Source organism: Scylla paramamosain, chromosome 16 (genome assembly GCF_035594125.1).
Source record: "Scylla paramamosain isolate STU-SP2022 chromosome 16, ASM3559412v1, whole genome shotgun sequence".
In the NCBI taxonomy this organism is placed as follows: Eukaryota; Metazoa; Arthropoda; class Malacostraca; order Decapoda; family Portunidae; genus Scylla; species Scylla paramamosain.
Genome location: NC_087166.1, coordinates 5,460,902 through 5,470,000, shown reverse-complemented (window position 1 = coordinate 5,470,000; position 9,099 = coordinate 5,460,902). Strand labels below are relative to the sequence as shown.

Sequence of the window (9,099 nt, the reverse complement as noted above, 5' to 3'; positions counted from 1 at the left end):
AGATGAATGATTTGTTTGTGGTTGTAAATTTGTTGTTTGTGTTACCTGATGTGTGGTGGTGATAGTGGTCTAGTAGTAGTAATTGTTGTTGTTGTTGTTGTTGTTGTTGTTGTTGTTGTTCTTACTGTCGTTGTTGTTGTTGTTGTTGGTGGTGGTGGTGGTGATTTCTGTAGTTGTTGTTACTAGTTTGTATATGCAATGGTGTTGATGACGAAAACGATAATGGTGATAATGATGATGGTGATGATGATGATGATAATGATTATGATGAAGAAAATTATGATAATGACAGTGGTAATTATGATAATGACGTGACTGCATAATAAAATAAAGTAGTCTTAGAACGACCAATAGATATTTTCTTTACTGCGGCTTCAAATCTATCGTTCTTTCACCAACACCGCCAAGTACACCGAATACACTATAGGAGTAATTTAAGAATAACGAAAAAGGAAGACTCAATTAAAACAGGTATAGATGAACGAAAACGATGTGTAAAAAATCACTTCCATACGTAAGAACTAAATTGATAATAGTAATCTTATTTTCCGGCAATGTTAATAAATTATTCAAAGCTTATGGTGCATCTCATTATTGTTAAACAAAAATAAAAGATGCAAAATATCTGAGATAAAAGTATTACAAGCATTAACTTTTAAACATAAAAAAAAGTTACAAATACGTATGTACAATATTAAATCAGAAAGTGTAAAAAGACATTAATTAAAAATTCTGAAACACACGCAAAAAAAAAGTTAAGTAAAAAAAGGCAATAATAAAAATAACACACAAAGAGTTATAAAAAAGTTACACAAAAAGCATATACAATGTTTAACTAGGAAGTATGAACTCAAAACTCAATAACGCACGCAAATAAAAGTAAACAAAAAAGGCAACCATAAAAAGCAAAACTCGTGACATCACAGCGCAGTTTACGACAAAATTACACGCATTACACGCATCCATAACGTAATACTCATCTTCCTCGGCGCAAAAGCTTTCAAGAGCGGTAATTATGCAGTAAATGTAATGAAGGGTGAGGGGCGGGAAAGAAGATAATGGATGTAAGGGGCTGAAATAGCACCCGAAGGCAATTAAGTCTCATTACTCAACACCCCGAGAAAAATCGAGCTACGACGTGGCTTCTGTAAACCTGAAGGCGAGGTACTTCAGGAGGGAGAGCCGTCCGTCACCCACCAAGCCTCGGGAACAGTTTATTACTAACACTATGGGAACACTTTATTACTCCTACTGTTAAAGAATAGTTAATTACTCGCCACACTTCCGCAACACTTCATCACTCCTACACTTCAGCCCGTCAGAAGCGAATTCATTGTGAGGGTAAATCATTAAAGTAAATAAACCACTGTCTTTATCGTCGCTATTTTTTTCGTACTCATAAGCGTCCTTAATTTTTCATACTTTTCGATTTAATGGCAGGATTTTGATTTATGATATTGATTATCATGAAATTCTGCGGCACAAAATGTGTTCGTTTAGGTATTTCTTTGCGTCTTTTCATTCACTTGCGATGCCTTTAGTATCTGTTATTTTTCATAGTGAAGAATTTCATTGTATGATACTAATAAAAATTCCTTATTATTTAGAGTTTTTGGGATAAACTCCATATTCTTTTATTTTTATCTTTTGTGCTTTATTCTCTAAGAATGTCTTTAGCGACTTCATTTATTCAATACTTATATGCGTAAATGTATAAAAATGGTAAAACTTTTATTTGCATGTCTAATGCTTCTAAGATCTGCGAGCTGACCGACATTCTGACATTCTGGCCTTACTATAATCTAAGTAGTCAGCAATATTTCATGCCTCATTACACTCCAGCATTCTTTTCGCAATCTACTTTCTTGACATTCTACTTAAAAGTATTCTTCACCATCAGAACTCATGCCAGGGTGGGAAGAAAGGAGCTGGGAGGGATGTAAATAGAAAATATAGAGAACCAGTGGAACGCAAGTAAGGAAAGATTTATGTCAGTGCTTCTTTCAAGTCGTTCCCGTTGATCCGCGTCCCAGGTATTCGCTAAACGTTACCTCCAGAAATGTCCTTTCCCTTGTGTGTGTGTGTGTGTGTGTGTGTGTGTGTGTGTGTGTTTGTGCGCATTACTTCGTGTCACCATGATTGATGTCTCCCACGTGCTAATCCACCGCGGAATGTTCCATCTGTTCTATGTGAAATTGCTCAATTGAGGTGTTTAATAATTTAGTGATTTTGTGTGTTTCTATCATTATTACTCGTCAAAATAATGATTCAGGAAGAATCGGTGGCATCTTCGACACACACACACACACACACACACACACACACACACACACACACAGCTCCTAGCAAATCAAACAGAATCGCTCAAACTCAAAAGCCGTACGTACATTCTTTCAGCACCACTTCATCGCTATGTCGTCAGTGTACAGAAGTCTTCCAGCGTATACAAGGGAATCAAAACTCATTACTATTGCATGACCGACACTCCAGCGGCACTGACATTCCTGATGGGCACACAGGTGACTGCTCCGCCACCTCACGCCACCTCACGCTTGTCACGCGTCTCATGAGATGTCACGAGTGTCGAGTTTTCAAGGTTGTCAGAGTAAAAGTCATGGACATAAAACAAATACTTAAGTAAAGTGTATTAGATATTGGTTATGTAATGTTATTTTGTTTTAGAGGTTTGAGGTCAGGGAGTCTGTGTATAAATGTAAATAGAACTTCCTTGTCTAACTGTAAGTGAAAGCGAAGGGGCGGTGCGGGTGGTAAGAGGCGAGGGCGTAGGCGGCCTCCTGGGTATTATTTTATTGAACAGGAAGGCTCGTTCCCCCACCCGCCTCACGGCCTTGAAGACTTGGCACCACCGCACTTAGAAATCGTCAATACTGAGCTATTTGTCATGTTGAAAAATATTCTAATGCTAGACACAGAGGCAGCTGAGTCTAGGCCGTAATTCCACGGCTCAAAGGAAGGCCCGCTGGCTGTGTAGTGAAGCAACTGCGTCTAGTCTTTTGAAGTCCACAGACTGGCTTTGAGTTAGGCAGTTTGCACTGTTTCTTGAAAGATTAACTATATTTATTGCTCGCCATTATATGCGCTTACTAATTTGAGGTTACAAGAAAGAAAGAAGGGGAAAAAAGACACGCGATCAGTGATGAAAATCAGCAACGGTTCTTGTCGTGCTGCTGCTGCGGCGGTGACGGATTCGCGTGTCCACACTTGTACCTGCTCGGTCACCTGGACATTCCACACTATAATTTCCTGAGGGTTATTATGGTTTTTTCATCCCGGTTACTAGAAATCCCATCGATAGCGACTTCCTCTCAAACAATTTATCTGTGCGACGGTTATCGGCAAGCAGTCGATGACAATTAATTTGCCTTCATTAATATTACGAGCAGCGACGCCTTCTCTCAGAGATTCCAACGAGGGGCCAGCGTAAGATCGTCCCGCCTCCTCGGGCAGTGGTGTGCGATGATTAGAGAGAGGAAAACACAACAACGCAGGTTTAGTTGCCGTGGAAAGCAACAGTGCGGTAGAACTTCTGCTTCATGAATAAGTGAGTTCCCCTTCACTCAGGCTGCCGCGAACACCGCCTCCCATTGGCCGCACAGCGCTCTCCATGCATGATTAAGGCGCCTCCTGACGTCACTACTGCCGCCCAAGATAAGGCCCCAGGCACCTCTACACTAACTTCACGGTTACTGTGACTTTTTCGTAGCTACATTACATTCATTCATGTATTAGCGATCAGTCTATCAAGCGGCCAATTCTATGATATCATTACAAGGTGGATATAGACCAGGAATCATTTCTCAGATCGATATCGAAGGCTAAGGGAAAACAAGCAATCAGCCTTCGTGACCATCTGGTGAAGAGCATCTGGGATTACTCATATTGGAAACCTATCCCACGGACACTCACACGGACACACGCCTGAATCATTTAGCGTATTGGCACACAACGAGAGTAAAACGAAGGTGTATTTCTTTTTGCGTGCTTATTCGTGTGTGTGTGTGTGTGTGTGTGTGTGTGTGTGTGTGTGTGTGTGTGTGTGTGTGTGTGTGTGTGTGTGTGTGTGTGTGTGTGTGTGTGTGTGTGTGTGTGTTAGTAAGTCCGCCTGTCCATCAGTTTGTGTTTGTATATTTGTCTGTCTCTTTATTCGTAAGTTTGTTTGGCCTTAACGGTTCATCTGTCTGCCTTACTGTAAGTGTGTGTGTGTGTGTGTGTGTGTGTGTGTGTGTGTGTGTGTGTGTGTGTGTGTGTGTTCTTTTAACATTTAACGGGCAGATGTAGGACAGAATCTTAAGTGAGCAAATGTTATGACACACACACACACACACACACACACACACACACACACACAAAACATCAAAGGACGCTCCCCCAAACATATCCCTAGTCATTCCGTAAAAAACATCCACTTCAGAGGTTTTAGACCAAAGTTCCGATAATGGCGGGGAGAATTTACTTTGATACTACCTTGACTTTCCTCCCCACTACCACCACCACCACCACCACCACCACCACCACTACTACCACCACCACCACTACCATCGCATCAGCAGGTCAAGGCCACACAGAAAATAACAAGAATAAATAGCAAAAATTCATCAATAAATAATAATAACGACCATCACGCAAAAAAAAAAAAGAAGAGAAGTAAAAATTCCTAAACTCCTAAAGATTTTTCGATATTTTCTTTATGAATAACTGAAAATTTTATCGTATTTCGTTATTTTTTTCATTGGGAGTAATAACAGTAAATGAAATGAACCAAAAATACCAATATACTAAAGTCTACCAACACTTTTATTAAACTTTATTTTAATAAATTTTAACTTTTCTTCCTATTTTATTGATTTCTACTATTTTCTCTTCCTATTTTATCCAGTAGGAGTATTGCCATCAGTACATCAATACGTACACCGAACAGAATCGTTGTTACGTATCATACAGGAAGGTCTGCACGCCAAGGTCACGCTACAATAGGTCAATAGGTGTACGTGTTTACTACTCACACTCCTCTGTTGCCCCTGACACCTCTCCCTCTCCCTCTCCCTCCCCCTCCTTCCTTGTCCCTCTTCTTCCTTACTATCTCCTGACGTTTCTCTCACTCCCCCTCCCTCTCCCTCTCTCCTTCCTTACTAGATTTTGACACCTTTCTCACTTCCACTCACTCTATCTCCCCGTCTCCCTTTGTCTCCCTCCTTACCCCTCTTCTTCCTTACTAGTTCTTGACGCTTCTTTATCCCTCTCCCAGTCCCTCTTCTGCCCTCTCTGACTCGAATCCCCTTCCCCTTTCTCTTCCTCGCCCGCTCACTCTTTCTCTCCTTACCCCTCCCTCACTCCATCAAACCCTCTCATTCCTGAACGCCTCACAGTAATTGCAATGGATTGTTTAGCATTCTTGAAGTGCTTAAGTTTTTACCTGTGTTGATAGCTGCTCTTGTGCACATCAGTAAAAATAGAGATGACCTTCCTCACTGACTTGCTTGGTTAAAATACTCGTACATGAAATATGATTGAATGAAAAATGGAATTGAATGAAATATGATTGAAGTGCTTAAGTTTTTACCTGTGTTGATAGCTGCTCTTGTGCATATCAGTAAAAATTGAGATGACCTTCCTCACTGACTTGCTTGGTTAAAATACTCGTACATAAAATATGATTGAATGATGAGGAAGGAATAATGTAATGGAAGGAATGATATTAAGAGCACAGTTATGTTATACCAAGGCGAGGAAGGAATAATATTACAGTGGAAAATACGACGAATTAAATGTTCTTACAGATTGACTTTGTTGAACTGAAGTAAAAAGTAGTGATTAAGTGATGAGAGGAGGGAAGATATTGCAACAGAAAATGTGATGAATGAATATGCAGAGTATCAAATCATAACAATCTGAGAGCAACTCGATGTGGAAGGAAAATAAATAAAGAAAAAAAAAATATTCGTGACTTCGTTGAAATAGATAAAAGATGATGATTGAATTATGATGAAAGCGGCAATCCTCTAATGGAAAATATGACGACTGAAATGCCGAGAGTAATTAGTTATATCGACGAGGAGTTCAGCGCTAATAGGACGCGGTAAAATAATGAAAATAATGGGAAATGCTGATCAAAGGGTGAAAAATGGACAATAATTTAATGTGATAAACGAAATCCTTTGAGTAATAATTATATGGAGGACGGTCTCAGCGCTAACTGGGCGGGGCTGAATAATGAAAGTGCTAAAGAGTAAAAATTAATTAATGGATTTACCGCCAATTCACCTGAGTGAGTACCTGTTGGCGAAGTAATTAATTTACCTGCCGCAGGAATCACCCTTGCACTTGAACACTCTTGATCTGAGAGCGGTGATAAGAAAATATTTGGATGTAGTTAGTCAAATTACTAATCGTTTGTTAATAGATTGTGTATGTCAGACGCAAATTAAAAGAAAAAAAGGAGTAGGTGAATGGAAGCTCAAACACAAGAAAGTAGTTGATCAATTTTAAATTTGGGTCTTTCCATGGAAGAAAAATGAAAATACATAATATAAATCACGTGCATGCAATAATTTAATATTTCTAATTTCAGAGAAAAGTCGAGCATGGGAGCGCTTCTGCCGTCACGTAAAGCAAACAAGAAATCACCAATAATTGAGAACAAACAATCCATGAATCCTTCTGAAACATAAAAAAAGCCACATTATATTCTTTTCAAAATGATGAGTTCGGGTAAGCTACCTAAATATGACAATCACAATTCTTCCCTTTCAATCAAATTATTATAAAAAGACAAAAAAGAATGAAATGCATGTTTTTTGTATAAAGAACACCTGAAGGTCATGAATGTAGTAAGAGTGACGCGTGGCATGGCTGGTGGAAAGTGTGAGAGAGAAAAAAAGAAGAAAAATACAAGCAACACACGTCCTTTGCTTGGAAGAAGAACGTAAACATCACGCACAAGCTGAGAATAAAATAAAAACATAAAATTCACCCAGATAAGTTCCTGTCATTAATTTGTATGTCTGGAGAAAAACGTGAAGACAGAACACACACACACACACACACACACACACACACACTTTTTGCTTACATAGAAGACGAACATCTAATTAACATCAAGGACAAACACATGAAAAAGGAGAAGAAAACACACAAAATCCACCGCCTGACGAGTTCCTTCCGCTAACTCCGCAGACAATACGGCATTAGTTACCTTGACAAGTCCAGCAGGAGCCTTGCATTCAGCGGCGAACGCGTCACACACATAACAACACGACGCCGTAATACCGCAATGACCCGAATTCGTGGTCGCGCGGCTTCCACTTTTCGAAGAAGAATCGCCCCTGAGTCTTGTCCAAGGCTTTGCAGGGAGACGAGACGAGACTAGAGACGAGATTAAAGACACCAAGGCCATTCTTTGCATGAGGTGACCATGGATTGAAGGAGAGCGTTGAGTAAGAGGCGGCGAGGAGATGAACGAAAAAATGAACAAGGAATATGTGGGAGAGACGAGACAAGGGGCAGCAGAGACACGGAGCGACAATTCTTACCCTGGGATGACCATGGGATGAAGAAGAGGAGGAGGAGATGAAACTGTACGAAGTGACGAGAGGACACGAAATTAAGGATACAATAGTCAACATAAGACTTTTATTTTCATGTAAAATGACCTTGGAATGAAGAAGAGCGAGGAGGAGATGGAGGAGGAGCCAGATGAAAGAGAAATGGAACGTAGAGATGATGGAAGAGGGAGGGCGAAGGGCACTCCATTCTGTCAGGGGCAATTCTTTACCTTTGGATGAGAAAAACAGGGAGGAGGAGGAGGAGGAGGAGGAGGAGGAGGAATAGAACGATGATACTGATGAACAAGAACGAAGAGGTGAAGCAGAAATCAAATAACTTTAGTGAAAGAGCAGGAAGGAGGATAAATAGTTGTGGGAGAGACAGAACGAAGATGTGAGTGAAGAGACGATATACATGGAAGAGCGAGAGGTAGGGAAGAAAGTAAAGGAATGGGAGAGGGGAGAGAGGATATACAGGAAGAGCAAGAGATGAAGGAGAAACTGAACGAAGAAAGATGATAAATAGATAAGTTAAGTTTCAGACAGACATGAGGGAAGAGAGGACAGACGTGAAGGAAAGTGACTTGGAGCAGTTGATAGTAGCACGTTGCGAGTGTGAATCACGTGACGGTAGTTAGATTATCTCATTATGATGTAACACCCGACAAGCGGAAAGGAAGAGGCGTTGCAAGGAATTATATAGGGTAAAAAGAGGAAAAGAAAGATCGCTCAAGGTAAAAACTGATGACAAGAGTAGCTAAGTGGACAAAAAAGTTCAAATAATAAGGCTTGAAAGAGCCCAAGGCATCACGTAAGTGCAGAACAGACGATAATGTGGCCTAAAAAAGACTGATAACAGAAACTTTAGTGGATAATTAATAAAAAAAAATATTAAGCTTTAAAAGAACTGATAATAATGAACATGAATGGATAAGAAAATTAAGATATGAGACTAAAATAATGAAAGGGGACAATGACTCAAATGGACAAGCTAAAATTAAGAAAATAATTACTAATAATACCATGGAAAGACACAGAAAATTAGTCATGAAGAGAACAAAGACGAGAGAGAGAGAAAAAAAAAAAGAAAAAAAAATATATATAGACAATAAAGAAACAAACTCTTCTCAAACTAAACATAAATAAAAGAAAACAATAAAACAAATAATCAAACAAATTAAATAAGAAACCTATACATAAACGAGAAACAGAACAACTCTTAAGAAACACCCCCCCAAAAAAAAAAAATAAATAAACAAATAAACAAAAAATAAATAAATAAATAAATAAAAATAAATAAAAACGTCAAGCAATCAACCAACATAATGAGAAGGCAAGAATATTGACGGACATAGAGGAGAAAGGAATGGAGAGAAAACAGTCGAGGAATTCATAATGAGAGAAAGAGATTCGTGTGTTGCCGATGAATGTATGAGTCACGTGTTAGGAGGAGGAGGAGGAGGAGGAATGTAATAGAAGGGGAGAATAGTAAAGAGGAAGTGTATGACGAAGATGACGAAGAAGAAGAAGAAGAAGA

General features: G+C 39.4%; 1 protein-coding gene across 1 annotated transcript in view; it reads right to left on the bottom strand.

Moving 5' to 3' along the window:
- LOC135107927 (uncharacterized) overlaps window positions 1-9,099 on the bottom strand; it is a 172,229-nt gene that overhangs the window by 11,149 nt on the left and 151,981 nt on the right. The window lies entirely within an intron of this gene.